The sequence below is a fragment of the Vitis riparia genome, chromosome 16 (genome assembly GCF_004353265.1).
Source record: "Vitis riparia cultivar Riparia Gloire de Montpellier isolate 1030 chromosome 16, EGFV_Vit.rip_1.0, whole genome shotgun sequence".
NCBI lineage: Eukaryota > Viridiplantae > Streptophyta > Magnoliopsida > Vitales > Vitaceae > Vitis > Vitis riparia.
The window spans coordinates 19,627,962-19,643,280 of NC_048446.1; positions in this window are offsets into that span (position 1 = coordinate 19,627,962).

Here is a 15,319-nt window from a genome sequence, read left to right on the forward strand (position 1 = left end):
ATTGATAAGGATAGATAAGAAATTTTCTTGGTATATATAAATTCAAAGTGATCTTGGACAAATTGGATCAGTGGTCCCCAACCAATATTTATGATAGATAAAAGCAACCTCTCTAGATGGGTCCAATATAGTAGACGACTTGACTCCAATAGACATTGCATTAAATTTTTGTGGAGCCTATATTTATGTTAGCTAAAAGCAACTTCTCTAGATACATCCAATGTATATAGATGATGACTTGACTGTAATAATCATTTCATTAAATCAACTATGATTTTTTAAACCAACTTTTACCATTATTTTTATTAGTTATTTACATTTTATGATATATTGAAATTTTGTTGCAAACAATTATTTTCATTTAAATAAATATTGGATGGTTTCTTAGTCCTCTTGAATTTTTAATGATTGATCATCGGATGAGTATATCCTATTCATGTTAATAAAAGGACCAAAACATATTCATAAGATAATTTTCCTCTTTGTTGTGCAACTCAACTAGTTATATGGATTTTAGACTCAAAAAAATTAATGTGTCATATTTAATAGATTAAGATAATTAGAATTAACATCTTATGTGAAAGAAAACAAAAAGTAATAATCAAAATTCAGTGCTTACTGGAAAATTAAATCTATAGAGAATCTTTTATCTTTTTCTCCTAATTCGTTTAGATATTGATAGATTGATTTGTCAATTAAAGCTGAAATATTATAATACACTTTTTTTTTGTCATTTCTTTATCAAGATGTCTTAATTAATGATTCAAAAATGTTAAAATAAATCATAAAAAGGATTTTTGCTACTCCTGAAAATTATTAAAAAAAAAATTATACACTCAGAAACAAATAAATGCATCTTCTAATAAATAAATTTTTATTAAAATAAATAAATATATGTCTACTTCGAATTTATTAACATGAAGTACATTTTAGGTATTTTAAGTTAGATTATTATTGATTAAAGAAAAGACCATTCAACATCTAGCTAGATGGGAAAAAAATCTTTATTATTAAAAAATTCAAATTATTTTTTGAATGGTGAACATTGATAAGGATAGATAAGGAATTTTCTTGGTATATACAAATTCAATGTGATCTTGGACAAATTGGATCAGTGGTCCCCAACCAATATTTATGATAGATAAAAGCAACCTCTCTATATGGGTCCAATATAGTAGACGACTTGACTCCAATAAACATTGCATTAAATTTCTGTGGAGCCTATATTTATGCTAGCTAAAAGCAACTTCTCTAGATATATCCAATATATATAGATGATGACTTGACGGTAATAATCATTTCATTAAATCAACTATGATTTTTTAAACCAACTTTTACCATTATTTTTATTAGTTATTTACATTTTATGATATATTGAAATTTTGTTGCAAACAATTATTTTCATTTAAATAAATATTGGATGGTTTCTTAGTCCTCTTGAATTTTTAATGATTGATCATCGGATGAGTATATGCTATTCATGTTAAGAAATTCAAAGGGGATGCAACTTTATTCTCTTTAATAGAATTTTATTTTATTTTAAAAACTATATTTATTTACTTTATGAATATAGAAACTCTTTCTAGCTTTTTAACATAGTACCAATATCTTTGTATTTGGTTAATAACATTGATTACATTCTTCTAAAACTAAAAGTTCTATGTTCCTTCAATAATATCATCATATAGACATCACTCCACAAAACACTACCGAATTTTCGTATTTATCATCAACATTTTTATTTACTAAGTTAAGATATCTTGATGAAGGAACGAATAAAGAATTAGAATATTTTAATTGTAATTAAGCCAAGTTAATGTGCATGCTAATATTTAAACAAAGTAGGATAAAAAATAAAACTAAATATCAATTTTAATTTTCCAACAAACAATTTAGCCATTACACCTGATTTTTTTTTTTTTTTCACATGCAATAATAGTTCTAGTCATCGTGCCTTGCAAGACCCTCTACCTACAAAAATTTTAAGTCTATTCATCATATCTTTTAAAATTTTGGTTACTCTTAAAGTATTCAATACTTTTAACAATGTCATGTCCTTATCACTACAACTAAGAACTTTGACTAATTCAAAAGTACGTACTTTGCAAAGTTTTTACTTTTTGTAGTTTAATATAAGCGTTATGTATTTTATCTTTCCACATAATTATATATAACCTAGTATTGCCAATCAGGCCATTACCATTCAACATGTATACTTGTTCAACTCATTACTATACAAAATTCTTATCCCTTTTTGTTGAACTCATTTTAATGTAAAAAAAAACACCAAAAAATATTCATTAAATGATTTTCCTCTTTGTTGTGCAACTAGCCATATGGATCTTAGACTCGAAAAATTAATGTGTGTCATATTTGACAAATTAAGATAATTAAAACTAGCATGTGAAAGAAAATAAAAATAATAATTAAACTTTCAGTCCTTACTGGAATTAAAATCAATAGAGAATCTTTTAATTTTTTTTCCTAATTTGTTTAGATATTGATAGATTGGCATGTTAATTAAAGTTGGAATATTATAGTACTTTATTTTTGTTATTTCTCTTATCAAGATGTCTTAATTAATAATTCAAAAATGTTAATAACAAATTATAAAAGAGGTTTTTGCTATTCTTGAAAATTATAAAAAAGTTTATACACTTAGAAAACAAATAAATGTATCTTCTAATAAATAATTTTTTATTAAAATAAATAAATATATGTTTACTTTGAATTTATTAACATGAAGTAAATTGTAGATATCTAAAGTTAGATTTCTTATTAATTAAAGAAAAAGACCATTCAACATTTAGCTAGATGGGAAAAAATATTTATTTATTAAAAATTCAAATTAGTTTTTGAATGATGAATCATTGGTAAGGATAGATAAGAAATTTTCTAGGTATATACAAATTCAAAGTGATTTTGGACAATTTGGATCAGTGGTCCCCAATTCATATTTATGATAGCTAAAAGCAAGCTCTCTAAATGGGTCCAATATAGTCTATGACTTGACTCCAATAGACATTATATTAAGTATTTTTGGAACTTATATTTCTACTAGCTAAAAGCAACCTTTCTAGATGGATGTAATATAGAGGATGACTTGTCTATAATAATCATTTTTTTTTTTAATTTTGACGTAATAGTAGTAGTAATAATAATAATAATAATAAATTTTGAACCCGGGTCTTTGGTAGATGGGCAATCAACTATGCATATTGTGAAGAAAAACATTTAAAAACGATATATACCTTATTGCAAAATTTATTGCAAAATATGCATATTTATGATTTATCTAATATTTCAAGTCAGTTTGCTTGGTTCATGAGATGACATTTTTTTCAAAACTTAGCTAAAAAACTAGATCAAATTGACAGATTCGATTGATTAGACCGACATTGAACCGGTCCAAACGTCAAATTGATGAACCTGCTTAGTAGGTTCATGAATTGCCCTTTTTTCTCCTATTTTCCAAAACATATAATACATACTTTTGCTTTTTACATTGACTGATGTGGGAAAGTTACTTTTATTTTTCCTTAGGCAAAATGCCATATACAAGCTGATCATGGGATTTTAACTTGGGCCTTTGATATGCAAAATGAACAGAAGTACGTCTTTGTGAAGAAAAGAATTTAAAAACTATATATTCATTATTACAAAATTTAAAATGAACAAAATATTTATGATTTATCTATAATAAATGTTTTGACTATAATAAAATATATAGCTATTGAAGTCGAAACAAATTAAATAATAAAATCTTTTTTATATTAATAATTAAAAGTTGCATATTTAATAAAATTAAAATTACTAATAATTTAATAAATATTTGTGTTATCCTTATCATAATTTACACTATCAATATTAATGATATAAAATGATGAAATGTATTTAAAATTTTTAATTATTTATATATTTTAAATTTTTTTATCATTATTTTTAATTTTAATAATATATAAATTATAAATTTATTATATTACCAATTTGATCACGGTTTAACTATAAGTCTGATCATTGAACCGTGAATCGATAATTTTTTTCATTCAAAGATCAGTCCAGTCACGAAAACATTGATAAAAAATAAATAATATTTAATATTAAAAAATAATAAATATTAAAAACAAATAATTTGACTAGTCAAAGTAGAGGTCATGAGTGGCTTTCAGAAGCCTCAAAAACCATTTTGGTAACATAGGAAATGTCCAAGGAAGCCTCCAACCATGAATCTGTGAGCTTGGCATTTATTTGAGTATTTCGAGGTTAATACTTTATTTTTAATCATATAAAAACAAAAGTATATTTAATTCATTATTATCTAATATTATCTTAGAAATATTTTTATAGATATGTTTATTTTAGAACTTCTTGAGGATATTAATACAAAGATTTTGATAAATGTAATATAAAAATGTATAACGCATTAATTTTATTTTATTTTTATTAAATTTGAAATATACATATTATGTAGTAATTTTTGAAAAAAAAATTATTTTTATGAAGCCAAATCAAGGAAACAAACATAACACTATCCTCACTTTTCCATTGTGTTGCTTTTCCAATTAGAAATCCTTATAATCAAATTTCCTTTTATAAATTTAAAATATTTTCTATAACTAATTTAGATTAACAAAAAAAAAAAAAAAACCTTCAACGGACCACACATTGATACACTTTGGTAGTTGTTTTTTAAATTCCAACAAACATTCTTACATAAAAAATATTGAAAAAGAAAAAGGAAAAAAGAAATGTTAAGGAAAATTTAGTTTTGTTATAGAAATTAAATAAAAAAGAAAGTTAAATATAATTAAAATTAGTAATAAATTAAAATATTTTTAAATTATTTTAAGTTTGATGTAAGGTAAAAATTTATTAATTTTAAATTAATTTTTTATTTTATTTTATTTTTTATTTCCTTCTATTTTGTTTCTCTATTTTCTTTATTTCCTTCTTATTTTTTCTTACGTTAATAAGGAACAAACATAACCTAAAATTTTAAATATATAAAAAAAAACATCAATTTATAAAGTAAAATATGATCATTCAAATCATGTTACGCGTAAAATCTATAAGATGAATCAAGTCATGTAACCATACTTAAGATTTCAACATGATAGGTATAGCTTTTGAAGACTTTTCCATGGGATTAATCCTTATACTTGGAATTTGTTTAGGTGGGGCAGGGCTTTGTAAGTTTGTCCGCAATTTTCTCATACTTGGAAACAAAGGAATGGTCAGAGAAAGGAACTTAACAAAGAGAAGATTGAAACGGACTGGGTAGACCCTCACCTGCACCAAAGGTTCGTATGATCTTCATGGACGGCAGGCCGCAGGGCCTCTCAACCCTCCATGCCTCGCTTTTCCGCTTATAAAGAATAACCAAAAAGGACTTGACTGATCTGAAAAATCAGTGGCCGGAAAAAGCGAGCTCGACACGTAGAAACAACAGCCCATGCAGTTTGGGAGATCACAGAGTGAAACTATTGGAGTCTGGGCTTTGTTTCTTCATGTCGATCTGGCTTCTGTCTCCGGGCGGAAGAGAAAAAATTATATAGACTTGTGTGGGAAGATCTCCTGGCTTTCTCAATACTTTAGAAATGGAAACAGGCCCAGTAGTACTGTACTGCTAAGAATCCTCCTTGTTTAGTTGTATTATTATAATTACAATAGTATTATCTTCAAAATAAAATTTATGCATGTGGGGATGTGTTTTCTATCTTTTGTTTCAAATAGTATGATCTTCATTTGGAAGTAACATAAGTTGAATTTCTTAGAGGACAAATGCTACTAGCGTGAGTTTATTTTATTTTATTTTGTTTTATTTTTATTTTTATTTTTTTACAAAAGTTGCAAATAGTACTATTTGAGGATGCCTTGACAATATATAATTTTTTTTTTACTTCACAAAATAATCAAAATTCTTATTCCAATTGAGAATTTTGAAAGAGAAATTGTTAGTTTGGAAATCATAAAATAAATTGTTGCTGATCTTCAAAATTATAAAAAAGTTTATGCACTTTGGTAGCCTTTAAAATTATAAAGCATTTATACAATAAAAAAAAAATAAGTATATCTTCTAATAAACAAAAAATTATTAAATAAATAAACATTAGTCTACATTGAATGTGTTATCTTGAAGTACATTGTAGCTATTAATTTTTAAGGATTATTAAAGAAAAAGACCATTCAATATTTCTCTAGGTATAAAAAATTTTTATCTATTACAAATTAATTTTTGGATGATGAATTATCGATGAAATAGGCTAAGGAATTTTTTTGGTCTATATAAATTTCAAAAGTGCTTTTTTCTCAAAATCGGGATCTACACTATGAAAAAAGGCTAAGGAATTTTTTTGGTCTATATAAGGGGTTAGTCTTGTTTATGTGGCACCCTTCCACTTGGATCTTGTAATATCTAAATTCATTGACTTGACTTAAAATTTTGAGAAATAATAAACCCTTCATTTCCTCTAGTAGATGACTTAAATTTTTCATCTATGTTATAGTATTTTTTTTTATTGCATCTTAAATTTTCAAGTAAAGTCAATATATCGACTATGATTTTTTAAACCAACTTTTACCGTTACTTTTATTAGTTACTTACATTTTATGATATATTGGAATTTTTATACAAGTGGACTACAAGATTTGAACCTGGGCCTTTGGTTGATGAGCTATTAAGCTATACATATTTGTGAAGAAACACATTTAAAAACTATACATAAACTATTGCAAAATTTAAAATGATATAAATAGTTTGATTTGTCTAATATTTCAAGTCACTGTGCTTGGTTCATGAGATGCCATTTTTTCAAAACTTAGCTAAAAACTAGATTGAATTGACGGATTTGATTGATTGGACCGACATTGAATCACCCCACCGAGTGGTCCAAACGTCAAGTTGATGAACATATAATACATACTTTTTTGCTTTTTACATTTCTAACTAAATATGAGAAAGTTACTCTTGTTTTTCTAGGCAAAATGCCATAACAAGCTAACCATGGGATTTAAACTTGGGTCTTTGACATGCAAAATGAATAGAAGCATGTCTTTGTGAAGAAAATATCGAATTTAAAAACTATATATATATATATATATATATTATATATATATATATATATATATATATATATATATGCAAAATTTAAAAAGAACAAAATATTTATGATTTATCTATAATAAATATTCAAATAATAATAAAAAAAACTAATTATTTTGATGATCATAAACATATCATTATTGAAATCCAAACAAATTTAAATAATAAAATATTTTTTATCTTAATAATTAAAAGTTACATATTTAATAAATTAAAATTACTAATAATTTAATAAATCTTTGTATCATTCTTATCATAATTTAAGTTATCAACATTAATGATATAAGATGATGAAATGTATTTAAAATTTTTAATCATTTATATATTTTTAATTTCTTATAATTATTTTAAATTTTAATAATAGATAAATTATATATTTATGACATTACAATTTGATCACGGTTTAACCATAGATTTGATTACTGAATTGTGAATCAATAATTTTTATCATTGAATGACTAATCTAATTCTAAAATATTGATAAAAACTAAAGAATATTTATTATAAAAAATAAAAGATATGAAAAAACAAATAATTTGACTAATCAAACTAAGGTCATAAGTGACTTTCAGAAGCCTCCAACCATGTCGAATAACATAGGAAATGTCCAAGAAATAGTTGAGCTTGACATTTTGTGGACCCCGCATTTCGGCTCAATGCGTTTCCCACTCGATGGCGAGCTCGATTTTTATTTGAAAAATTGATTTTTATTGATTATTTGAAAATGACTTGGAGTCGCCACTTATTTTTGTTTTATTTTTTAAAAGGGTAAACAAAATAAGAAAGAAAAACCCTAAGTGTGACTCCTTATTTTGGAAAAGGCGGTCTACGAAAAACCGGATTGGGTTCGGGGGTCAGGTTACTTATTGGGAAGGTACGGTACAGACCGTAGCACCCCTTTAAGTCCCTAAAGTCGGGTCTCTACTAATAAAATGAAGCAATCATGGCAACTAATGAGGAAATCAATGAGTACCCAGAATAAATCATACACGCGTGAGAATCAAAATATGCTTAGACAATTACCAGAGTGAAAGTAGGTGCGTACCTGGGCGACGAGCCACCATGCGCTATCAAGAGAGGGTTAGTACATCATATAGAGCACAAAACATATCACGTGCATCACGCAACAGGGATTAAAATTGTTCGAAGGAAAACTGGATTTTTGAAATTCATTTGAGAATCGGGATCTTAGAGATTATTTGAAAATCGGAGCTTTAAAATTTATCTGAAAATTGGATTCGCGGGAATTAGATGTAAGAATGAGAATTTTGGAAATTAAATTTGAAAGAGATTGGGATTTTGGGGGATTATTTAAAAGTTCGAGATTTTTGAGGCAAACTAAGTTACGAAAATTGGGGCTTTGGGAATTGAATTTTGAAAGAAAAAAATGTGAGTTATTTGAGAAGTAGAGATTATGAGAGTCGACTTAGAAAAAGTTGGCAATCTAGAAAATCATTTGAAGGCAAAAATTATAGAAATAATGAATAAAACAATAGTGACAATAATAATGATAAGTAGCAGGATAAACATGGGAATTGGAGTACGAGAAACTGAAAATGAAGTTCGGAGATAGGACAATTAGAATTTCGAATAGCTAAGCTTAGGAATCGGAATTTTGAAGAATCAGACTTTAATGATTGAAATTTTTAAGAGAAATAAATGGGTAAGTATGGAATGATGGTACTAATTAATTATAACGATATTTGGACAGATGAATAGTGAATAGTGGGATTCTTGAAAATTAGGTTTGAAAGTCGGATCTTTGAATAATTGGACTTTATTTAGTGGAGTTTTCGGAAAAAGGAAATAAGTAAACATGGAATTTATAACAGCGATGACAATGATGATATTTGGGTGAATAAGAATGAATGGTGGAATTTTTTAGTCTAAAGGTTAAACTTGGAAATCCGGTTTTGAAGAATTGAATTTTAATGATTGAAATAAGTAAATAAATAAACACGGAATAATGATACTAATTAACAAAATGTTTAGACGAATAAAAAAAGAGAATAGCGGAATTTTTCTAATTGAGAATTTGAATTAGGGCGTTGGATTTTTAACAGGATATGACTTTGAGTAAATAGATAGGTATGGGATTATAATACTAATTAACGAGAATAATATTTAGGTAAATAAAGATGGATAATAGAATTTTTGGGACTGAAGTTTTAATTAAGGCATGGGGTTTTCGGAAGATTGGACTTCGAATAGACATGGAATAATGATTCTAATTGATGAGGGTAAAATTTAGATGAACCGTAGGATTTTTAGGATTGAAAAAAATTGAGTTAAGACAAGAGATTTTTGAAGAACTAGGTTTTAAATAAATAGACAAATATGAGATGATAATCCTAATTGATGAAAATAAGATTCAAACAAATTGCTGAGAAACCAAATTAAGACAGGGGATTTTTGGAGGATTAGATTTTAAATAACTAAAAATATGGGATGATGATTCGATTTATGAAAATAAGGTTTAAACAAGCATTTGAAGAATTAATTTGAAGCATGAAATTTTTGAAGGATTGGTATAGATAAATAAATGAATATATAGGATAATAATTCCCATTGATGAACATAAGATTTAAACGAGTATTCGAAGAATTAAATTACGGCATGGGATTTTCTTATTGGATTAGAATTCAAACAACTAATAATACGGGGTGATGATTCGATTTATGAGAATAGGATTTAAACAAGTATTTAAAGAATTAAATTAAAACTCAGAATTTTTGAAGGATTGGCATAGATAAATAGGAGAATATAGGATAATAATTCTAGTGGATAAATATGAGATTTAAAAAAAGTATTTGAGGAATTAGATTAAAACATGTGATTTATTTCTTTATAGATTGGACTTTGAATAAATAATAATACGGGATAATGATTTGATTTATGAAAATATGATTTAAACAAATATTTTGAAGAATTAGTATTAGGTTTTAACGAATGAGATTTTAAAATATGATAAATAGATACATACGGAATAATAATAATAATTAATAATCATAACGTTTAAGTTGATGAAGTTTGAGTAGTATAAATTTCGAGATAAAAATATAATTAATAATTTGTCTTTAAGTATGAGTTAACTAAATTGGTAGAAATAAGGTAATAAATAAAAGGAAGTGATTTGGTTAATTAATTATGGATATTAAAGATTTTGTTTTCCTTTTTTTAAAAAAAAAGATTATTTAGGAATGAAGTGGCCAAATGGCTATCTTGGAATGGGTATGGGCCATGAGAGTGAATAATACAGGGGGCATGAAGCCCTTCCTTAATGCAACTGGGCTTAGGCTTCCAACCAGGCCCATATCCATCATCTTGGACTGGCCTCTAACTCTAACTCCATCATAAGCTTGAGTTGGGCTCCAACTCAAGCCCAAATTGAAAGCAAACCCAAGGACACCAAATTCTCTCACAGCCCACATCTCCAACCTCCGCCTGGGCACCATCTAAACACTCCACGTCCTTGAGCTCACCGTCAACCTCATCGCCGTCTTCAGCGGAACCCCACATCTCATCATCCTCTTTCAAGGTCCGCCACCCGTGCGCACTCGCGCGTGCTTGCTCCGGTTGCTGAAGCCAAGGGTTGAACCAGTCTTGGACAGCCGCGGCGACATCAACGCATGGGCATCGGCTCAGTTCTCAGGTTAGACGAAGGAGACGGGCCTTCCGATCGGGGTTAAGGAAGAAAGGAGGAGGCGATCCTGCTCGTTGGTGCGAGGCGGCTTCGCGATGCGGCGGGGAGTCAGCCGCCGGAGTGGAGCGTTGCTGCCCGCAGCGATGCGCCTGGTGACCATGGAGATCAGTGGAGAAGTTTCTCCTAGCCTCTGAGACGAGCAGTGGAGGAGGAGGAGCTCCAATGCCGCCATTGATTCAGCTGGCTGGGCAAGCTTGAGGAGGCAGGTATGAAGGGTGGCAGCCACTCATGGCTATGCATGGCCACGCGAGAACGAGAGGAATGAGTGCCATGGACAAGGAAAATGGGTTTGGATAAGTTTAGAGATATGATATGCATGGGCTGCTTGAGAGGAATATGATGGATGAACATGGAGTATACTATGGATAGGAAGGTAGGGATGACCATGCGCATGGAGCTCCATGCACACGAGACGGCAGAGGATCAAAGGGTTAGTAGAGATAGCATGGGATGCTCAGATTTCAATGTCTTCAATGTTGTGTTCTCTGCATCACTCCAAGCATGACGCTGGCTTTCAGGATGGAGGCAAACGGAGCAAAGGAAAAAAAAGGCAAAACCAAGCATGGATAATCGAAACAGATGGAACCCATAACAACCTCATGTTGTGCATCAATCCCTGGGCTTAGGTGAAGGTGGATGAAACCAAAAGATCATCAAACAAAACCAGAGCATGGGTGCAGATATATTATGGCGAAAAACAAGGACGAAATCACCTTAAGCAAGAACCATTAAGAAGGGATATATGGATATGCTTACCCTCAACACACAAACATTACCCAAGAATGGACAGAGGAAGAGAAAAGAACCATACCTGTGAGTGATCTTCTCTGACCAGATCGAGCCAAACTCAGCAAAGCCTCCACGGTTTTTTTTTTTTTTTTTCCTCTTCTGTGGGTGTCTTCTTTAGCAAGCCCAACCCTCCATTTCCTGTTCCCCTCGTCAGCAAGGATGGGGTCTCTGACCATCAGCATGGCTGCCCTGTCTCCGTAGCTGATTTCCCGGGTATAGGGAAAAGGGGGCCCTCCATTTATCTCCAGTGCTGCCCGCTGCTGGTGATGAGGAAATAGCATTCCTCCCATGCTATAAAAATCCTAAAAAAACTAATAGTTTTCTGGTTTCCTGAAAGGGGGTCTACAAATATGCCCCTCTTCGGTAGAGTTCACGAGTGCAAGGAATATGAATACTGGAATGAAAAGAAAGTGTGAATAGTGAGTGGAATGAATGAACTCTACCGAAGAACCAAGGAGACCCCCACATGGACACTAGTGAAACGCAAACTCATTCAGGCTAGCAGACGAACACAAAGGCTCTAATCCTAAAAGAAAACCTATCTCAAAGCGCCTCTGAAGCCACACTAAGGACCCAATCTCTCTCTAAGATGTCTCCAAAAGTGACCCAAGAGATCAATGTCAAAGATGAGTAACGGTCGAACCACCTTGGAGTACGAGATGAATATGCAATAAGCACCAGGTAACGAAGTGAGGAGAGCCGAGCAGGAATGCAAAACCCTGAAGGTATGATGTGCAATGCCAGCGAATATGAACGTCAGGAGCCGCGACTCTGAATGACAAGACTGACTCTAAACACTAAACTAAGAAAAATAATAGCTCTGGAAGCCAAACCAAAAAGCTGACTCTAAACACTAAACTAGAAGGCCCATAAGTGAAGACTTACGGTGGTGATACAATAAAAATGCCCATATATGCCAGTTTATGGTGGTGATAACTGAAACAAATGCTCATAGATGAAAATCTATGATGGTGAATCTGAAATGCCCATAGATAGCTGATATATGGTGGTGATAAAACTGATCAAAGCCCAAGGATGAAGATCCATGGTGGTGAAACTCTCAAAAGCCCAAGGATGAAAATCCATGGTGGTGGAATCTGAAATGCCCATAGATAAAAATCTATGGTGGTGAAATCTGAAACAAATGCTCATAGATGAAAATCTATGATGGTGAAAAACTGATCAAAGCCCATAGATGAAAATCTATGGTGGTGATAATCTCAAAGGCCCAAGGATGAAAATCCATGGTGGTGAAAATCTCAAAGGCCCAAGGATGAAAATCCATGGTGGTGAAATAACTGAAATGCCCATAGATGTCTGATCTATGGTGGTGATAATCTTGAAAGCCCAAGGATGAAAATCCATGGTGGTGAAATATGAAACAAATGCTCATAGATGAAAATCTATGATGGTGAATATGAAACAAAGGGGATGCCCTAAACAAACTGACGGTAGGGGGATGCCCTAAACAAACTGAAAAATAGGGGGATGCCCTAAACAAACTGAAAATAGGGGGATACCCTAAACAAACTGAAAATAGGGGGATACCCTAAACAAGCTGACAATAGGGGGATGCCATAAGGGATAACTTGTAAAGATCGACAAATGGGTCTGACAACCATGAAATCAAAACGAGACACGGTAAACCCAAAGAGAGGGGGTATGCCCCAGTAGAAAAGCACTAAAGGGGGTACGCCTCAGTGTGACGACTCGCAAAGATCAAGAAATAGATCGAGTAGTGAGAAAATTCGCAAAATATCTAATGAACTGAAGGATGGGGGTATGCCCCAGTGTAAGATAGTAACCAACATAAGATAGAATGTCACCAAACAAGACACTCTGGGATATGCTCAATGATGATGCAATGAACAGGATATACATAGCCTCAATGAACAAACGCTAAAACAAGACCAAACATCACCAAAACTATGCTGACAAAGCAAAACCAGAATAAGGGATCAAACAAATGCTGACCAAAACCCTAAGTCTGAAATGTAAACAAATCAAGACACAATATGGCAACTATCAATATGAGTACATCATCACAAATATATCAATAATCTAACAGGTCCTACCATCACGGAAGATGTTGAACCTAATGCCCAAAGGCATGTGAAAACTCAACCAGAAAGCCCGAGACTAGTCTGCATCTTCTTCTGATCAAGAGAAGAGGATAAAGTCAGGTAAGATGATGAAATATGTAAGCTCAAAAGGTGTAAGGCTCTGATAAGATGGGTGTAGGTATAACGGTGCCCAATGTAGGATGTATGGGTGTGTAACAAAGATAAGTGAATATCCAAATCAAACTAGGTACGCTGAGAAGACTGAGCCCAGGGTGTCAATGACTCCATGATCCATCGAAAGCAGCAATCATAAACACGAAATGGAGCCTCAATGTCAAAATCAGCAAGGTGGCCATGCCCTAGTGTGAATGCATCATCTCAGAATGGGTAAACTCTCAGTGCAGAATGATCTCCGGAAAGTAAGTGTCCGGCATAAACTGTCATCTCACAAAATCATCATCGATGAGTGGGCCATGCCTCAGTGTAAGCATCCCCAAATCAAACATCGATGAGAGGGCTATGCCCCAGTGTAAGCATCTCCAAATCAAACATCCATGAGAAAAATATAACCAATCATGCATCATCTGATCCAAAACGAATCTCCGCTCCTCGAAGTCATCGTGGTAATGTGAAGAGAGTATCTGACCTCCTCTAAAGAAAGAGCATGTCCCAATGTGAACTGGTATCTCTAAGATCAACCGCCAATGAAAGGGTTATGCCCCAGTATAGGGCAAACCCTAAAATGACTAAACTCCACTACATGCTCTCATAAGTGTCTGTGTCCTGATCCAATCATCTGGAAAATCTGTCAACAATGATGAGTGGGCTATGCTCCCGTGATCACATCAAAGAAAACATCCGGTCATATCTCGTACTCCAGTATGAAATGAATCTAATCGCCTCCAAGGAACAACTATGCCTAAAAACTATCATCGACCAAAAGGAGTATGCCCCTGTGTAAAATACACCAAATGAAATGCGTCAATCCTGTCTCATGCTCCAATGTGAAAAAGGACATCTGATATCCCCGAGGAATGGACATGGCTCAAAAATCCGTCATCGACTGAGAAGAGTATGCCTCGACATAATGGTCATCCGATAATAAAACTCTCTAAGACGGTATGCCCCAATGTAAGGCCATACCATAACTCCTGGTCCATCACAATCAGAATGCTCCCGAATCAATCCCAGATGTCGCTCACATAAGAGCTATCAAACACAATGCATGATGAGTCAAAAGAACCAGATGAGCTCAGATCACCCGTCATCGAATGCGCGATCCCAGTCATCCACATGTACAACTGAATCAGACCTATAGATCAAAGGGGTGTCTCTCGGAAAAAAAGCATGATGACATCGAAGCGTCGCGAGGTGCAGGCCTAACTGGGTAACTCCCGAGAGGCTCCACGGAGGAAACATCGTGTCAATGTGTATCTCGTAAGTGGGGATGAGCGTGCAACTCCATGAAGATCCATAAATCTCAATCGAAAAGGAAATATGCCCTAGTATGGGCATCGAACGCGACAGGCCCGAAGAACAACATGACATGAAGTCATCTATCGTCGAACATGTAATACTGGTCATCCGAATCCATAACTGAATCATGCACATATATCCAAGATGACCTCCCAGATGGAGAGGCATGATGGCATCCAAGCGTCG